Raw genomic sequence first — 20,097 nt, 5'->3', positions numbered from 1 at the left:
TGTAATCTTTATGTTTTTTTATCCAGTTGACCACTTGATTAAATGTTGCACTTAGGGGAGAGGATGTGGTGTTACTTCCAGAGCTGCAGACTTTGCAACTGGGGAACCAGGTTGGAGTTTCTGCTTCAGCTCAACATTCTGTGATTCTGGTCAAATCACTTAATCTCCCCATGTCTACAACCAAAATTAATTTGATCTTGTGTGATGTAACCAATGCTCATGTAAAGCACTCAAATACCTGACAACTCTGCACTATATAAAACTGCAAATGCACAAAAAATAAGTGTTTTGCACACTTCTGTCATTGGGCTACATGTGGGCTACATCTGGGTGATATTTGTGCTGAATTTGGGCTCTTTTGTCTCTGGTGGCCATCTTGGGAGATTTATTTGTTATGAAGTTTCCTAATTTCCTCATTTACTGCAGTCTCCTCAGAAGTTTTTTACTTTGATTCCATCAAGAAGGTATTCAGATATGTCACACATTTGCCATAAATTCTGAATGTTAGCACTCTAGTGTCTCATTAGATCACTGTAGTAAAGCTACTGCTCACCACGGAAGTCTGCTGCTGGTATTAAAAGTGCATGTTTCAGTCTGCATATCAGAATTTTTTTAATGAAATAGAAGAGGATTTGAGAAGTCACTCAAAATGTGCCAGTAGGTAGTTATAGTTAGGACCTATTATAAATAGGAAATCCGCAACATTCTATTCCCAATAACTTTTGCGCCGATTGACGAATCTTCGCAAAATTTTCAAAACTTTTGGCCTGCTCTGGCCTGCTCCTATTCTGAAAGTCTTGGGTTGATTCGTGAAGTGGGAGCCGAGAAAAAAGAGGGGTCCCAAAACGTGTTTTCCCCATGCAATTTCCCATAGGACCTTTAGCCGCAGCTACAGCCCGAACTGCTGAACGGAATTAGACTAAATTTGGCAAAGCGGTAGTCCTCAGTTCAGACTCGTGCCTTTTGGTTAAATTGTGTAAATCCGTTCAGTAGTTCCTGAGAAAATCAAAAGTAAAATCACATATATATCTGGGCGGAGCCTAACCACACATCTCATTGTGAGATCTGATTGGCTGTCAGCACTTCATCCAAGAAGTGTTGGCAGCCATCTTGGGACCAATATACATGATAGCACCTCATTAAAAAGCTTTGCAGTTAGAAGGTTTTAAGACTTTAGTTACATTATAAATCATTTGTTGATGGTACCATACTCATTTTAGGAATTGTGCTGTGTTCTAAGGTGATTTTACCATGTGAAAAAGCCTTCTGCTGGGATATCATGAATCATGTTTGAGAGAAAACTATTTTCTCATGCTTTTCCGACAGAGGTTTGGAAGATGATCTATAAGCTAAACTGAGAGCATATTTTCTGTAAATTCACATTATCTTTCTCAGTCATGTGAGAATGAAGTCTGACATTCTCAGTAAAACATGTACATCCAACAAGGGCAGAGACTGTCAGTTGATTCCTTTGTGTTCTACTGCAGCTTCCCAGAGTGTTCTAAAGAACAACTATAGCGCTAATAGTCCTACTTATGACAAACGTATGGCACACCTGAAGCCATCTTGATTGGAATAAAGTGGTAACTCTTAAAACATTTAATTTGCAAAGGAACAAAATGAGGGGGTTCATTTTGCCATAGAAATTATGATTAGTGCTGCAGAAAGAAAAATTGGGGCACATTTTGACTTCTCAAATCCTCTTCTATTTCATTAAAAAAATCTGACATGCAGACTGAAACATGCACTTTGAATACCAGCAGCAGACTTCTCAGGTGAGCAGTAGCTTTACTACAGTGATCTAATGAGCAACTAGAGTGCTAACATTCAGAATTTATGGCAAATGTGTGACACATCTGAATGACTTCTTGATGGAACCAAAGTAAACAATCATTGAAAATGCAATAGGTCTCGCCCTAGTTTAAGTTAAAACAATTCTGTTTGTAATTAGGTGGCTTTTTAGCTTTGTTTGTAATAGTGTTTTTCAAACTTTCATGTACATAACATGCATATGTATGCATATATGTATATGTATGCATGCATTTACATTTTTATTTATATATATACGCAGATTATATATATGTTTATATATGTATGTATATATAGATATACACATACATATATATAAATGCATATGCATATATATGCATATATGTATGTGCATATGTGTGAGTGTAGAGAGAGGTAGAGACAGGTAGAGAGGTAGAGATGTAGAGGTCGAGGTTGAGGTGTAGAGGTAGAGAGGTAGAGGTAGAGAGGTAGAGGTATAGAGATAGAGGTGTAGAGAGGTAGAGGTGTAGCTGTAGAGAGTAGTAGAGAAGAGAGGTAGAGAGTTAGAGAGTAGAGAGTGAGAAGTAGTGAGTAGTAGTGAGTAGTAGAGAGTAGAAGAGAGAGTAGCAGAGAGTGAGTAGTAGAGAGTAGTAGAGTGAATAGTAGAGAGTGAGTAGTAGAGAGTAGTAGAGAGTGAGTAGTAGAAAGTGAATAGTAGAGAATGAGTAGTAGAGAGTAGTAGAGAGTGAGGAGTAGAGTAAGTAGTAGAGAGTAGTAGAGAGTGAGTAGTAGAGAGTGAGTAGCAGAGAGAGAGAGTAGTAGTGAGTAGTAGAGAGTAGTAGAGAGATTAGTAGAGAGTAGTAGAGAGTTAGTAGTGGAGAGTGAGTAGTAGAGAGTAGTAGAGAGTGAGTAGAAGAGAGTAGTAGAGCGTGAGTAGTAGAGAGTTGTAGAGAGTGAGTTGTAGAGAGTGAGTAGTAGAGAGTGAGTAGTAGAGAGAGAGTAGTAGAGAGTAGTAGAGTAGTAAAGAGTGAGTAGTAGAGAGTAGTGGAGTAGTAGAGTGAGTAGTAGAAAGTAGTAGAGAGCGAGTAGTAGAGAGTAGTAGAGAGTGGGTAGTAGAGTGAGTAGTAGAGAGTAGTAGAGAGCGAATAGTAGAGAGCAAGTATAAATAAAAACCACAATGCTAGCGGAATCCCCCTGAGGCAGCACCGGATTTAAAGATAACTCAATATAGTAGTAAGGTGAAACGATTATTTATTCACCAGGAGTGTGCACTATTGGTTAGCACCCGCCAGCACAATGCCGTTCCCCGCCCAGAACGATTAATACTAAATTTAATCTCTCCCTGACTGAGAACCAAGCTATAAAAAATCTGAAATCGGACCCCTCGATAGTCATCCGGGAGGCGGATAAAGGGGGGTAATGTGGTCGTGATGGACAAGGAGGCCTACATGGGGGAAATTGAGAGACAGTTGGCGGATGCCACATGCTATAGGAGACTTACACTCAATCCCACTAGGCAACTATGTGATCACATTAACAATAAACTCTTTGAGTGGCGTGAGATTGGGCTCATTGATGAGAAAGAGTACAGATACTTGACGGTTATGGAACCTACCTTTCCATGTATATACATCTTACCAAAGGTCCATAAGGGTGGCCCTTTTCCCCCAGGACGCCCAATAATCTCAGGCATCAATTCCCCTACGGAAAGATTATCTGAGTATGTGGATGGCTTTCTCCAACCACTGGTGCAACAACTGCCTGCATACATAAAGGATAGTAAAGATATACTTTCGAAATTTGAGGGCCTGGAGTGGTTGGACTCGATGATTTTTGTGACCTTGGATGTCACTAGCCTCTACACCAGCATCAAAAAAGAGTTTGGTGTTAGAGCCATGGAGCACTTTCTGGGACAAAGAATGGCTGACCATCTGGGCCACAATGAAATGTTGATGGAGATGACGGACATAATTCTCTCTAAAAACTATCTCATGCATGATAATGGGTGGTACCAACAGATACAGGGCACTGCAATGGGCTCTAGGTTTGCACCCGCTTATGCCGGCCTTTTCATGGGCTGGTATGAGCGGGTGCATGCCTGGGGCAGACACTCATCTGCATGGACGGATTTTGTGTTGTTCTGGGGCAGGTACATCGATGATATTATCATTATCTGGAATGGACCTGTCCCAGAACTCATGGAATATTACAACTATCTAAATGATAATCCGTATAACATCCGACTGACCTTAAACTGGAACAAAGAGAGGATTGATTTCTTAGACATTCAATTTTTTGCTAACAATAACACAATACAGAGTACCATCCATCGCAAATCCACAGCCTGTAACAGTGTTTTACACTATGACAGTGCTCACCCCCGCCATGTGGTTAACAACATCCCATTTGGTGAAATGGTGAGAATGAGAAGGGTCTGCAGTACCCATGAGTCATTTGTTCAAAACCTAACAGAAACGAAAAAGAGGTTTTTGGAAAGAGGTTATCCTGCCAGCCTGATGGATAAAACTGAAAAAAGGGCATTGAATATTAAGCGGGAAAGCACACTTGCTGTGAAAACACCAAGTATGACAGGGAGAAGCTCACCCACTGCCTTAGTAACGGGTTACAACAGGGACAGTAGCAGAATTTACAACATCTTACGTAAACACTGGAGATTACTTGAGGAGGTCCCAGGCATCAGGAATGAGATCACTAAATACCCAAAGGTTACCTACAAACGGGGAAAAATTTAAGAAACATGCTTTGCCCTAGTTTGGTTCTAACACCCAAAGCCCCCAATTGGATGAGGGATGGTCAGGGTGGGTTTTTCACATGCACCCAGTGTTCCGTCTGTAAAATAGGTAAAAATAGGACCCGTACCTTCGAATTTAACACTGGTAGAGTACATACGATTAAACACATCATTACGTGCAGAACCAAATTTGTGACATATATATTAGGATGCCCATGCAATAAGATATATGTAGGCAGCACGAAGAGAGAATTAAAGGTCAGGATACAGGAACATGTCAGGGCAGTTAAGAATGGGGACCTGAGATACCCTTTAACATTACACTGCCAGGAACAACAACATAATCTGGATGATCTGTGGTTTTTTGGTATTGATCACACACGGATCTCTCCTAGGGGTGGGAATAGGGAACAGAACCTGAGGAGAAACGAAGCAAGTTGGATTTGTAGACTCCGATGTGTAGAGATGGGTCATAACAATGAATCCGAATTGCATTATTTTCTCTGAAATGTACAAGATCACCCTACCTTTTTCCCTCTCCATATAACCTCTGTTCCTCTAAACTGAATTCGAATTAAATAGGCTGCTGAATGTCATCATTGATATCCATGTTTGACACAATGCGTAGCATAGTTATGCGAAGAAATCTCAATATTTAATCATGACCTCTCCCCCAAATGTACTCCCGTCCCTTCTGAATCTGTTCCCTCTGGGCACAACTCACCATATGACACATGATCCATGGTTACCATTAATTTGGGATTGTTGCCCTGCGTTCTACTCAATCGGTTTTTTGGGGATATATGTATTTCTCCTCTCACTCTTCGGGGTAGCCCGCTTGACGTATTTCGAGGCATCAATTATATGTTGAGTGTCTATTATGATTTTATGTCTAGGGGTGTTTCCCCCTTCAGGATGGCGACCTCTTTTAAGACACACGTTGGTGGGGTCTGGTTTTTCTTTCCATTCAACCATGCACACCTTGCATGTACTCTAGTATGATAAGTTAGTTTAGATGACTTGGTTTTGTTCCACTCTCTCCATTCAACCATGCACACCTGACATGTATTCTATTATGATGAGTTAATTTAGATTACTTGGATTCGCTAACATCATAAATATCCGTTGGTTTATTCGTGTAATTAGGAACTTCTGGCCGTTATGTACAGCTGTTTCCACCCCTTGGAGGTAATCGGTTTTCCGACCACTCCAAGATGGCGACTGTTTCTAGGATACAAGCTGTTGGAGACTTTGTTTTCCTCCATTCAACCACGCACACCTCATATATACTCCAGGATGATGGGTGTTCTCAAACGTTAACTTGGCTCTCATTTGAGTATGTACGACGTACTATGGCCGTATGGCAATAAGCATTCTGTTGTTACAACTATATTCACATTAGCTGTATTTTGACTCACCTAAGATGGCGGCCGAATTAGGATATTCGTTGGTTGAGACCGTTGCTTTTTCGTTTAATTACGCATGCCTCATATATTTTCTAAGATGGTGAGATGCCGCAGATAAGCCGTACAAGCTCCTTTAGGCTTGTACGTCTTTCATTGGTCATACTTAGAAAGCCAATATAACGTAACATTATTACTTGAATTTATTAAATCTTAGTTTTGTTTATTTTGTCACTACTGATAGGTGACCTCACAGTACTCTGGGAAATTATGTTAGGTTGAAGTGAGTGTGTCCCGGCACACTTGGGATCATCAATTTCCTGTTTACGTTACGATACGGGCAACGGGCATACAGGCTCTGTTGCTCGCTCCAATATGGCGACTGGCTTCTCGATATTCTTCCCCTTCGGCCTACGCCGGACCCTTGGCTTGAACTCCCGATCTTCGGGAATCGCTCACAGGTGTTTGTTATCTGAGTCTGATACTCCACACTATTTAAACAAGTCTTCTCTTACTAGTGGGTGTTGCTGTCTCTGGACGGAGCGGACATTTGCCTTTCACTGCGCCTTTGAATACTGAATCGGGTAAGAAGTCTCCTCTCATGCCTGCAGGGAGGGTCACGACGCATTTTGATATTAGCGTGCTATTGATAGCTCTGAGGTTACTTTCGTTTCATCCACCTTAATACCGTCACGTCTTTGACTTTTCCGATTGGTTTTACGTAGGATTCATGGAACTTTTGGCACCTTTCTCTTGCCTTGTATATGTTTAATTTTAATTCATGGCTTTTGCCGACATTGATACTGTTTACATATAACCATTTAAATACCGTCATGTATTTTACATTACCGATTGGTTTAAACGTAGGACTCTTGGAGGTTTTGGTGTATTTTTCTTGCCTTACATAGGTTAAACTTAATTCATGACCACCGCTGACACTGATGCTATTTATACATATCCTATTACTATTGTCAAAGTTCCCGACTTATAAGGATTTTAGCCTGACTCGCTATGCTACTGTTCTTTTCTCTATAAACGTCAATTTTTTGTGAGAGACATGCCTCAAATATATCCCCCTCATTTTTAGGTATTCAACGATAAGACAAATTTGTTCTTATCAATTGACTACGATCTGTCACTGACACTATGAGAACACCGCTTTTGAATTTCTGAAATATTAAATGGTACTATCCATTTTCTCTTCTATACAGTAAGTAGGTTTACACATTGTCTACGTTTATGATAATTGCTTTAGAGAAGTTGCTGGTTCCCTCTTAGGGATTCTTATGTGGCTTTCTTTGCCTTTTAGGGACTTTGACCTTATATCATGGATATTCCAAATCCAGCTGCACTGTGCTAGATTTTGGATTTGAGCCAATCAAAACCATTTGTGTCTATATTTCAACCTACGACCTTAGGTGGGTACAAATTGAGCTTGTTGCCGTAATAAGACATTATTTTCGCCTTATTCCCATCTCTTGGTTTTATTTTCACTAGCTGGTTTCGCTCCATTTACCTACTGTCTCCTTATCACACTGGGGTGACGTCCCTTTCTTTTTCCCCTGTTCTACCATTCCTTTATGCTTTTTCTGGTCCCTATTCCCCTTTATGATAACTTAGGTTCATCCTTAACATGTGACATATGTTGAGGGGTGCCCCCATGTTTCACGGTAATATTGCTTTGTTATCCTAATGCACATGGTTGTTTATTGTATTATTGTTGTCGGTTGTTGTAGCTTTTTTTAGCAGCATTAAGATGTGCTCATATGAGCCTGTCATCATTTTGATATTAATATGCTCTAGTTTAACAAGTTTTTAATATTTATACATGTATTGTATGTGCTATTCGTGCTTTTGTCTTTATGTATGTCATTTATACTTTTTGTGTTTTTGTGTATATAATTTTGTTACAGCCCTGAAGAAGTCCAAAGTTGGACGAAACGCGTCGGCTGTTTTTGCTGTTGTTAAAACATTCACATTTTAAACTGAACATTAAAGAAGAACTTTTTGGAAAACGTACCACCTTGAAAATTTGGATTTATTTGTATTACATGAATAGAGTGGTGCACTTGGTGCTGTGTTTTGTCATTAGTAGAGAGCAAGTAGTAGAGAGTGTGTGGTAGGGAGTGAGTAGTAGAGAATAGTAGAGAGTGAGTATTAGAGAGAGTAGTAAAGAGTGAGAAGTAGAAGTAGAGAGAGTAGTAGAGAGTAGTAGAGTAGTAGAGAGTGAGTAGTAGAGTGAGTAGTAGAGAGTAGTTGAGAGCGAGTAGTAGAGAGTGAGTAGTAGAGAGTAGTAGAGAGCGAGTAGTAGAGAGTGAGTAGTAGATAGTGAGTAGTAGAGAGTAGTAGAGAAAGTAGTAGAGAGTGAGTAGTAGAGAGTAGTAGAGAGTGAGTATTAGAGAGTAAGTAGTAGAGAGTGAGTATTAGAGAGTGAGTAGTAGAGAGAAAGTAGTAGAAAGTGAGTAGTGGAGTAGTAGAGAGTGAGTGTAGAGAGAAGTAGAGACTAGTAGAGAGTGAGTAGTAGAGAGAGTAGTAGAGAGTAGTAGAGTAGTAGAGAGTGAGTAGTAGAGAGTGAGTAGTAGAGAGTAGCAGAGAGTGAGTAGTAGAGAGTGAGTAGTAGAGAGTTGTAGAGAGCGAGTAGTAGGGAGTAAGTAGTAGAGAGTGAGTAGTAGAGAGTGAATAGTAGAGAGTGAGTAGTAGAGAGTAGTAGAGAGTGAGTAGTAAAGTAGTAGAGAGTAAGTGGTAGAGAGTAGTAGAGAGTGAGTAGTAGAGGGTAGTATAGAGTGAGTATTAGAGAGTAAGTAGTAGAGAGTGAGTATTAGAGAGTGAGTAGTAGAGAGAGAGTAGTAGAAAGTGAGTAGTGGAGTAGTAGAGAGTGAGTGTAGAGAAAAGTAGAGACTAGTAGAGAGTGAGTAGTAGAGAGAGTAGTAGAGAGTAGTAGAGTAGTAGAGAGTGAGTAGTAGAGAGTGAGTAGTAGAGAGTAGCAGAGAGTGAGTAGTAGAGAGTGAGTAGTAGAGAGTTGTAGAGAGCGAGTAGTAGGGAGTAAGTAGTAGAGAGTGAGTAGTAGAGAGTGAGTAGTAGAGAGTAGTAGCGGAGAGTAGTAGAGAGTGAGTAGTAGAGAGTGAGTAGTAGAGAGTAGTAGAGAGTGAGTAGTAGAAAGTGAATAGTAGAGAGTGAATAGTAGAGAGTAGTAGAGAGTAGTAGAGAGTGAGTAGTAGAGAGTAGTAGTGAGTAGTAGAGAGTGAGTAGTAGAGAGTAGAAGAGAGTGAGTAGTAGAGAGTGAGTAGTAGAGTAGTAGAGAGTAGTCCGTCAGTGTCAGTCAGTGTCAGTCAGTGTCAGTCAGTCAATCAGTGTCAGCCAGTCAGTCAGTGTCAGTCAGTGTCATTCAGTCAGTGTCAGTCAGTCAGTCAGCCAGTGTCAGTCAGTCAGTGTCAGTCAGTCAGTGTCAGTCAATCAGTGTCAGTCAGTGTAGTCAATCAGTGTCAGCAGTCAGTGTCAGTCAGTCAGTGTCAGTCAATCAGTGTCAGTCAGTGTCAGTCAATCAGTGTCAGTCAGTGTCAGTCAGTGTCAGTCAGTGAGTCAGTCAGTGTCAGTCAGTCAGTGTCAGTCAATCAGTGTCAGTCAGTGTCAGTGTCAGTCAGTGTCAGTTTCAATCAATCAGTGTCAGCCAGTGTCAATCAGTCAGTGTCAGTCAGTCAGTGTCAGTCAGTCATTGTCAGCTAGAGTAGCTCTGCTGACCTGGTTCTCTGGCTCTAAAGCAGCTCTGCTGACCTGGTTCTCTGGCTCTAAAGTAACTCTGCTGACCTGGTTCTCTCCCTCTAAAGCAGCTCTGCTGACCTCGTTTCTCTGGCTCTACAGCAGGTCTGCTGACCTGGTTCTCTGGCTCGAGAGCTGCTCTGCTGACCTAGTTCTTTGGCTCTAAAGCAGCTCTGCTGACCCGGTTATTTGGCTCTAAAGCAGTTCTGCTGACATGGTTCTCTGGCTCTAGAGAAGCTCTGCTGACCTGGTTCTTTGGCTCTAAAGCAGCTCTGCCGACCCGGTTATATGGCTCTAAAGCAGTTCTGCTGACATGGTTCTCTGGCTCTAGAGAAGCTCTGCTGACCTGGTTCTCTCCCTCTATAGCAGCTCAGTGACCTGGTTCTCTGGCTCTACAACAGCTCTGCTGGCCTGGTTCTCTGGCTCTAAAGCAGCTCTGCTGACCCGGTTCTATGCTCTGAAGCAGTTCTGCAGACCTGGTTCTCTGGCTCTAGAGCAGCTCTACTGACATAGGGCCATATGTAGGAAGGCAAATTGCGATCGCAAATGCTGAAATTCGCAGAATTTCAGCGTTTGCGATCGCAATTTGGGCAGTGTGCTATGTAGCAAACAACAACCCACATGCAAAATAAGGAATCGCAAAATTTGCGATTCCTTATTTTGCAAATGCATTTAAGGAATCCCAAATTGCGATTCCTTAAATGTAATGTAGGAAGCACCCAAGTTGAGCGATTTTGGCTTAAGGAATCGCAAATTATGACATCACTGATGACATCTCAAAAGACATCACTGATGACATCATTGACGACATCATCCTTGTGATAGAGTGGCAGACCTCCTCTCCCCCTAATATAACCTTTGATACACACATTTAAAAATAGAAACTAACATTTTCAAAACAATGGACATACCAATTACAACCTATTCAGTAATTCTAAGATCCACATACACATCCACTCATTCACCAACAGTCCTATACAGTCACTCATACATGTACTCACTCATCATATGTACTCATACACCTATACATCCTGTTACACAATGCCACTCATCCATAGAGTTACTCACACACATAGTCACTCATGCTAAGAAAGAATCAAACATCCATTTACTTACATATACAGTTATACACACACCACCACACTTGCTTCTACAGAAACTTACACATACTTAGTCTTTTAAACAATCACTTATAGAAACACATACTTATTCATACAGGAACTCTTCCAATCTCTCACTCTCACATATACTCACTTATATACACCAATAGTCACATATACTAGTTTAAAACATATGTAGTTACTCATAAAGACACTATTGAGACAGTCATTCACTCATTAACACACCCATGCACACACTCATCCACCCATACAGTCCTGCACACATGCTGTCTTCAACACATACAAACAGTGAGTCACTCATTATAAGTAATACCCCCACCGAACCATACAGACACTCAGACACTCATACTGATACTCAAAAACCCAACTGATAACCTATATAGACACTGTTACTCACTAAGCCATGTATTCACTAGGATACACTTAATCAGTCAGTTATACAATCAATTTTTCAAAAACAAAAACAAATCATCCATTTAGACACTTATATACCCATATATTCTTCCATCGACCTTGAGAGATACATATATAAAACATATGTAATTTTCAGAAAAACACACATTCACTGGATATGTCATCAGTGATGTCATCAGTGATGTCGTTTGAGATGTTATCAGTGATGTCATGAGTGATGTCACTGACCATGTCATGAGTGAAATAATATGTGACGTCATCAGCAGTGCATTGCGGGCGCGCAAGTTATAGTTAGCTGAACTAACTATAACGGGGGAATTTCAATGGTTTTGTACGAGTGAAAAGTCCAGCTAACTATAACGCCCCTGAAACCTATGGTTTTTTCAGTGATATATATATATATATATATATATATATATATATATATATATATATATATATATATATATATATATATATATATATATATATATATATATATATATATATATATATATATATTTATATATATATATTACCTACTGGCGGCCGCCAGTAGGTAGTTATAGTTAGGACCTATTTTCCATAGGAAATCCGCAACATTCTATTCCCAATAAGTCTGGCGCCAGTTGACGAATTTTGGCGAAATTTTCCAAACTTTTGGCCAGCTCCGGTCCGCTCCTATCCTGAAAGTTTTGTGGTGATTCGTCAAGCGGGGGCTGAGAAAAAAGGGGGGTCCCAAAACACGTTTTCCCCATTCCATTTCCCATAGGACCTGTTGACGCAGCTACAGCCCGAACTGCTGAACGGAGTTACAACAAATTTGGCAAAGAGGTAGTCCTCAGTTCAGACTCATGCCTTTTGCATAAATGGTGTAAATCCGTTCAGTAGTTCCTGAGAAAATTAGTGTAAAAAAGATAGATATATCTATGGCCTCGGAGGATCCGCGCACCCTATGTGCACCCTAAGCGCACCCTCTGTGAAGCGAGCACGCACCCTCCCGATCACGCACTGAATGCTAATTGGCTGTCTAGTGTCTGTCTACATTCGAAACCAGGAACTGTTGGCAGCCATTTTGTGCCTTGGTAGTAGCGAGGCTGATTAAGTAAGGGAAATAAGTGTGTGAAAGATGTAAAGAGGGCAGGGTATAAATACTCTGACCCTCTAGTGTTGCTTAGGGGGTCCCAGAAGGACCCCTTGCGGTCCCCTTGTTAAAAAAAAACAGCAAAATGCGCGCAGGGTGCGCGGATCCGGCCCAAAAAAAAAATACGAAGCACGGGCTTCTCCGCTTTCTTAATAATTAGCGGGGGCCAAATCCCGGGGGCAAAGTCCTTAAAAATGAATGAGGAGGGGGGCTGCGTGGCCCCCCTCCTGGAGCCCTTGAGGGCCCTGGGGACCGCCACCCCCCAGGGTGTCCTGGGGTGCCCACCCCAAGGACACTGTTGTTTGCTATGAGAGGGCGGGAGTCTCCCGCCCTCCCATAGCAAACTTCTTTTGGATTTTGAAAGAGAGAGCAGGGAAACCTCCTCTCTCTTTCAACATCCAAACGATATTGCTTTTTCCACATGGGGAGCTGCATGTTAGCAGCTCCCTATGTGGAAAAGCAATGCCGGCTCCCGAAGGACGCGAGGAGCCGGCTGGGACCGTGGGGGCATTGGGGCTCCCCCCACGGTCCCCAACGTTTTTTAATAAACCCTGGGTGATGGGGTCCCCGGGGATAATAAAAATTAGAGATAGGGGCTATTTCGCGCATCCTAACGCATTGGGTGCATGGTTTCTCATGCGTTGGGTGCTCGGTTCCTAATGCATTGGGTGCGCGGTTCCAAGGAAAAAAAAATGACATTTTTTGGAGATAAACATCAAGCTTAAGTGTTTTGCTCTTGAGTGGCTCTAAAAAGAGCCGTTGTGTTCATTGAGAGTTTTTGGTACTTATAAGTAAGTACCTATACAGAGTCTAAAGTTGTTGAGGAAGACTCTGTTTCCTTCATCAGTAAAGTGTACTCCATCTCTCCTATACATCTCTTGCATATGAAAGCACAGATTGTTATTGTAAATGGACCCTATTCTATAGTCTCGGAGAAAAGCAGAAACAGATTCATTCACATGTTTCCTAGCTTTCTCAATTTGTGGACAAAAATGATTGGACCAGTTCCATTTCTGCCTTTAGCATATGTTAGAATACACAAAGGCAGTTTTGGGAAAAAGTGAAATCAATTCTGCAAAGGTGCCCTTCATAAGTATTTCCAGACCTACCCCAGTCAAAGTGCCTAGGTCATTGCCACCACAGTGCACTATTATGAGGTCAGGGTGTTGGATATGCATAAAGGATTTTACCAATGGCATCAATTGGTGCCACTTTAATCCTTTCTGTCCAATCCATTTAATGTCTACATTTGGCAAACCTAGGTCTTTGTGAATGCCTTTGTTTACTGCATACCTTTGGCTCCAGAAAATATAGCTGTGTCCCACAATCCACACTCAAAGCATCTTGAGGTATGTCTGGATGCACTCAGATGGTTTCTGTAAATGAAATGGCAGTTTGAAAAGTCAGATTTTTCTAAAATGGTGGCTAAGATGCAGTTTTGAAAAAAGACAAGAAATCATTGGTTGTTTGACAACCTTCTACACTGAAAGGTAGGGTGCATGATTCTTATTGGTTAACAAAAACTGATTACTTTGTGGTAAATATTCTTTTTACCGAAACTGAATTTCATACGGAATCTTTAAAATAAAGTAAAATAGCTCGGAATAACAAGAGGCAGAATCTGTGGTATAAGAGGTTTTCTAAATGGGCTTTATTCCATCCAAAATGGCCGACTCGAGTCGCGGCCTTCAGGTTCCGTCACCACGAGGGTTCAGGAAGTGAAGTACAATACTTTATTGACAAGAAGTAACTTTTATAGGTCATACATTTACAATGAAACAAGTGCAGAAAGGCGTAACAATTGATAAGATAAATTAACATAGTGATACGTAATTGAAACTAGGCGTAATAAGGAGCAAAAAGAAACATGATTGGCTCTGATTATCTTACATAGGTGGATCTATACGATAATACTTAACATGGATGCGTGCGCAGCAGCATGACGTGTGATTGACGTGCAACTAGGGGGTGAAGGGGACTTGACATTTAGCTCTACATGTGGAGACGAGAAGTCTAGGGGGTCATGTCAACCTAATCCCAAATCATATCTAACATCCTATGTTTAGAGAACTATGTTATCCACAAGGAAGGACTCTCGGACAGAATCTATTCTATACTAACTGTATGTGCGTGTACAAGCGTCTAAGTGTCTATATGAGAAGCGAGGGGCAGAAAACTTTCCATGGCAACAGGGCTATGAATCACTTGCAGGAGGACGGAAAGGCTGAGTCCTTTGCTTGTGAGCTAAAGGAAATGTTTACCTAAATCACTAGACAGGAATGCATCGGCTGAAGAGCAAACTAGATAATTCGAAGGTGAAATACAGCTTCTTGGCAGGCAGGCGAAAACTGGCCGAGGCAGGCACCGTTAGCTGCACAGGGAGTAGGACAAAGTTCATGGATACAGATGCGAGCTCAAGCTGAAACTGTCAGAGACAGAGAGCAGGGAAAGGCTTTGAGGAAAGAATCGGGCCTACTTGCCTGAACTGTAAAAATGGAGTACCTTAGCCATATAAAGTCGGTGGCTTTTCATACTTAGGAATTGAATATCCAGCCCATTGATGGCGGATCTGACAGAGAACATGTCGACGGTAGACACACATATGTTTGCGTCTTGGAAACTGGAACTGGAGGGAACATACATGTACTTGTGACATGCACATAGAATCGTTGGGGTCCAAGATAGGGGACATAACTGATCAGGAAAATCCACATTTCCACATTCCCTCCTTGTCCCCTACTTGCCCTTCAAGAGATATCAATCTTCATTATTCCATCGATTTGCTCATGGAGCATCATTTCTTCTTCCTTCTTTTTCCGGCATTTTGAACGAGAACTTTGATATGGAATGCATGATGTGGCACACAGACCACAAATCGCTGGTCCACATTGTAGGCATAAACAACAACTGAAGAGCATAAGAAGGCCAATACCTAGGAAGGATAGAACTCTCCATCCCCAGGCTGATATCACACTCCAAAACCACCCGGACCACGTCCAAGTGCCTGGATTCTCGTGTATCTGGCTTACAATCTTATGAAGGCGTGTTATAGCTTTATATACAGATGGCGAATTTTCTGGTATGAATATGCAGCAGCTGGATCCGATGACCCTGCAAGCTCCGCCCCTATCGGCCAGGATGACGTCAAGGACAAGACGATTCTGGAGAACAACAATTCTCATCACTGATTGTTCCTCTGTCAGATTGCCTAGGGCGGCTATAGTCTCGTTTACTACAGCTTCAAGAGTCTTGGTGAGTCTGCGTATCAGCTTACTATTTGATATTGTACCTATATAGGGAAAGATACCTTTATTGAAATCTACATACTTGTCCCATGCCGTCTCAGTATAATCGACAACTGGGAGATCTCTACGCTCTCTTTTGTGTACTAAATGAACATTTCGATAATAATCAGGGGGAGCTAGGAAAACAGGTGGCAAAAGGAATGCTATGTAACAGGTACCATCCCAATCTAGAGGCAGACGCATATATGCCGTCTGACCACATATAAAGTAAGAATGGCGAGAAGCTCTAAATGAAGATTTCCCTTGATCACTATATTCTACTGTAGTAACGCATTTGCTATGGCCCATGTGTATGGAACCAACTTTTCTCACACATAATTCACCCTTAACTGGAAATACTGACATAGTGGGCAGAATTAATTCAACTTCGGATTTGACGTTCAAAATCATGAGGTTAGGCGTAAAATTACCTAATTTATACACTTCATTTTCTAAATCAGTTCCTGTTCTACTGGGGTGACCCTCCTTATTAGGGTGACAGACTTTGAATAAAACTAGATTCAGATTTCCCCATATCCAATGTTGTTGATAAACTGCTGTGTCTGGGTCTATGGAATTTAGTAAACTAAACTATGCTCCACAGGAGCCATTGTGTGTGAACGGATGTGGAAAGAAAGGCAGAACTCCTTTGTTATTCTGATAGGGAGGGAGTCGGCCACACACCCAACAATTGGTGGCATTACTAGTCTGATGGGAATGATGTAACATACTAATGAAGGTGTTATTGCGCAGCGCAAGTCTATAAGATAATTCATGTGGCGGTAGGTCACTAAAAGAATGTTCAGCAGTAATATTATAAACATGTCTAGAAATAGGATGATATATGTGCAAAATCACACTCGTAATGATTATTAAAACACTCAATAAAAACAGAATTAATAATGTCCTCACACAGTAGCTACGCAGTGATTTACAATACGCCTGTCGTTTCAACATTTCTCTGGTATTTTCTCTACTCAGGTCCAAGGGATACATGTCAGAGACAATTCAACCGCTTCACCTTGGAGAGGACTTAAACAATCAAATTGCTCGACTGTTTGGGCCTAAGTTTTAATTTATAGTTCTGAGAGTCATTCCTTTCAACAAAGGGAAGTTTTGAATCAGTCTGTGAGGGAGTGCAGGGCACAGTGTCTATATCCGAGGATAGTCCATGAAATTTCTTAACATGGCTGGAATGTATCCATCCTTTGCGGCCCTCCACTTTCACGGCTGTTCTTGTGGTCAGCAGGACTAGCTTCGGTGTTTTCCACCTGGGCTCCAATTGGGTTTTCCGATCGAAATTCCTCACAAACACCAGATCCCCCGGAGCAACGTCATGGGGTTTCACCTCAGTGTTGTCAGGAAAAGCTGCAGCTACCTGTGAACGACAAGATTGTAGTGCAGACATCAAGGAAGCCAGGTAATCTGTCAGCATATTACAATTAACATCAGTTATTTTACGTGGTACAGGCGTCCCCCACATATTTGGTGGCCTTCCGAAGATCACCTCATACGGGGATAGCCCTGTTCGAGAGTGTGCTACCATTCTTATGTAAAATAGTGCAACTGGTAAGGCTACTATCCAGTCAACACCTTTCTCCTTACATATTTTAGACAATCTGATTTTCAAAATTTGATTATGTCGTTCCACGAGACCTGCTGCCTCGGGGTGTCGGACACAGTGGAATTTCCACTGATATCCCAACAAAAGTGAGACATGTTTCATTAATTCGGATGAGAAAGGCTGGCCGTTATCTGAATATACAACACGTGGTAGCCCGTACCGTGGGAAGAATTCTCGAACTAACTGTTTGGCAGTAGTCGGGGCCGTGTAATCTGATACTGGGTACGCCTCAGTCCATCGGGAGAGAGCGCAGACAACTACAAGAACATATTTGAATCCTCGACATCGTTCCATCTGGATATAATCCATTTGGAGCACTTCAAAAGGATGATCAGGAGTCTGGAATCCACCCTGTTCTACGGGAACACTTTTTCCCGGGTTGAACTGACAACATATCATACAGGTACGGACCTTTTGTTTAGCTGCTGCTCGTAAATGTTTATTGAACCAAATGTGTTGAATGCTATCTAGCATAGCTTTTTCTCCTAAATGCGCCGGGCTGTGAATTGTAGCTATAATGGCTTGGACCATAGAGTCAGGAAGAAACCATACAGATTTCTCCTTCGTCATCCATCCCTGATCTGTCTGGATCCCTCCTAGTTCAGTCCATTTCTTTAATTCTTCTGCAGTAGCATGTGTCTGTATGTCAATTACGTCAAGTGCGGGATCCTTAATTGTCATACACTGTGTTGGTGTCTGAACTATTGGCTTTGTCATGTCTAATGTGCGATTCTGAGCAGTCTGTTTAGCTGTTCTGTCAGCTAAATCATTGCCTTGAGAAATGATATCAGTAACCTTCGTGTGTGCTTTAAATTTCATAATCGATATAGCAGTGGGTAGATGTATTGCGTCTAACAAGGCATGAATGAGGGGTCCGTGCTGAATGTGGGCACCATGGGAGGTTAAATAACCTCTCTCTCGCCACAGTACGCCGAAGTCGTGTACAACTCCGAATGCATAACGTGAGTCAGTGTATACATTAACTTTCTTATTTGTGGCTTGAATACAGGCTTGTGTTAGAGCAATAAGTTCTGCTGCTTGGGCTGACAAAGTATCTATACAATTTGTCTCAATAACTTCAGTGTCTGTTGTGACTGCATACGCGGCCACTAAATCTCCTGTACTTGTTCTCATGCACGATCCGTCTACATACAACGTCAGGTCTGGATCTAACAATGGAACGTCTGTCAAGTCTTGTCTAGGTTTCGTCTTTATTTCAATGATTTCAACACAATCATGAGCTAGTGGGTCTGTTCCAATTACAGGTAATAGTGTAGCAGGATTCAATGTATTACACCGTCGGATCTCTATGTGTGGTTGAAACAATGTCAGTTCATAACCGGTAAGTCTTGCTATGGTCAAGTGTTGTGTTTGTGTTCGGTTCACAAGAACCCCTACTGCATGTGGTACTTGTACTGTCAATGGATGTCCTAATACTATGGCATCGCTTTGTCTGATTGCTAAAGCTGTCGCCGCCACTGATTTCAGGCATGCAGGCAAAGCCTGAGCTACGGGATCTAATGTACTGGAAAAATAAGCACATGGCTTGCGTGATCCTGCTTGATCCTGAGTGAGTACTGACAAGGCAGTACCTTCACGTTCTGTAACAAAGAGTGTAAAATGTTTGCTATAACATGGTGTTGCTAAAACAGGTGCTTGACATAAAGCTTCCTTTAGGCTTTCAAAAGCTTGTGTATGTTCCTGAGTCCAAGGGAGAACAGTCGATGTGGCTGCCTCCTGTGTGGTTAACTGAATGAGTGGTTTTGCTAGAAATGCGTACTGAGGGATCCACTGCCTACAATATGAAGTGAGGCCTATAAAAGCCCGCACTTCCTTTTGTGTCTGGGGTATTGACATGTTAGCAATTAACTGGATGCGATCTGGTGTAAGCTGCCTTCCCTCCTTGGACAGCGAGTGACCAAGATAAATAACTCGCTGGACACAGAATTGCAGCTTAGAAGGAGACACCTTGTGCCCCTTGTCGGCTAGAAAATGTAAAACTGTCAGAGAAGCCTTTTCACATTCAGGTTCGCTTCTCGCGGTGATCAGCAGATCATCGACATATTGAAGCAGTGCAGTATTGACTGGCATGTGGATACTGTCAAGTTCTCGTTTCAGTGCTTGGCTGTAGATGCTGGGGCTTTCTGTGAATCCTTGGGGAGCGCGTGAGAATTTAAAGCTGCGCCCATTTAAACTGAATCCGAACAAATATTGGCTTTCCGGATCTATTGGGACGCTGAAAAAGGCATTCTTGAGATCAATTACAGTAAAGAATGTTGCTTCGGAATCAATTGCTGTCAATAATGAGGATATATCAGGGACCACAGGAAATTGTGGTACAATGCACTTGTTTAGTTCACGCAAATCAATAACCAATCGGTATACTGGTGGGGCAGTAGGATCAGTTCGTTTAAGAATCGGAATTATCGGTGAATTACATACATTGGAGTCTGTTTCTACAACTACTCCCTGGGCAATTAGCTCATCAATGATTTTCAGCAAAGCCACTACAGCATCATGCGGTAACTTGTATTGTCGCATTCGTGGTAGTACCACTCCTGCTTTCAATGTGACTCGGTATGGTGTAATGTTCATGCAGCCAACATCCGTAGGGCCTTGTGCCCATAGATGTACTGGTAAAGTCTGTAGTCGGGGATCCATGTCCCTAGACACATAGTGACCTTTAAAATCACGTAGAAACAACCTTACTCCTTCCGGAGAACAACATATTATGGCTCCTAGTGCTTTCAGAGTTTTAATTCCTAACAGATTTTCTGGGCATGATTTAGTAAGCAATAAATCTGTAGTTCGTGTCAAAGGTCCTATCGTAAGTGGGAGAGGCTGTGATAC

Source organism: Triturus cristatus, chromosome 8, assembly GCF_964204655.1.
Source record: "Triturus cristatus chromosome 8, aTriCri1.1, whole genome shotgun sequence".
In the NCBI taxonomy this organism is placed as follows: domain Eukaryota; kingdom Metazoa; phylum Chordata; class Amphibia; order Caudata; family Salamandridae; genus Triturus; species Triturus cristatus.
This window is presented reverse-complemented; position numbering follows the sequence as displayed.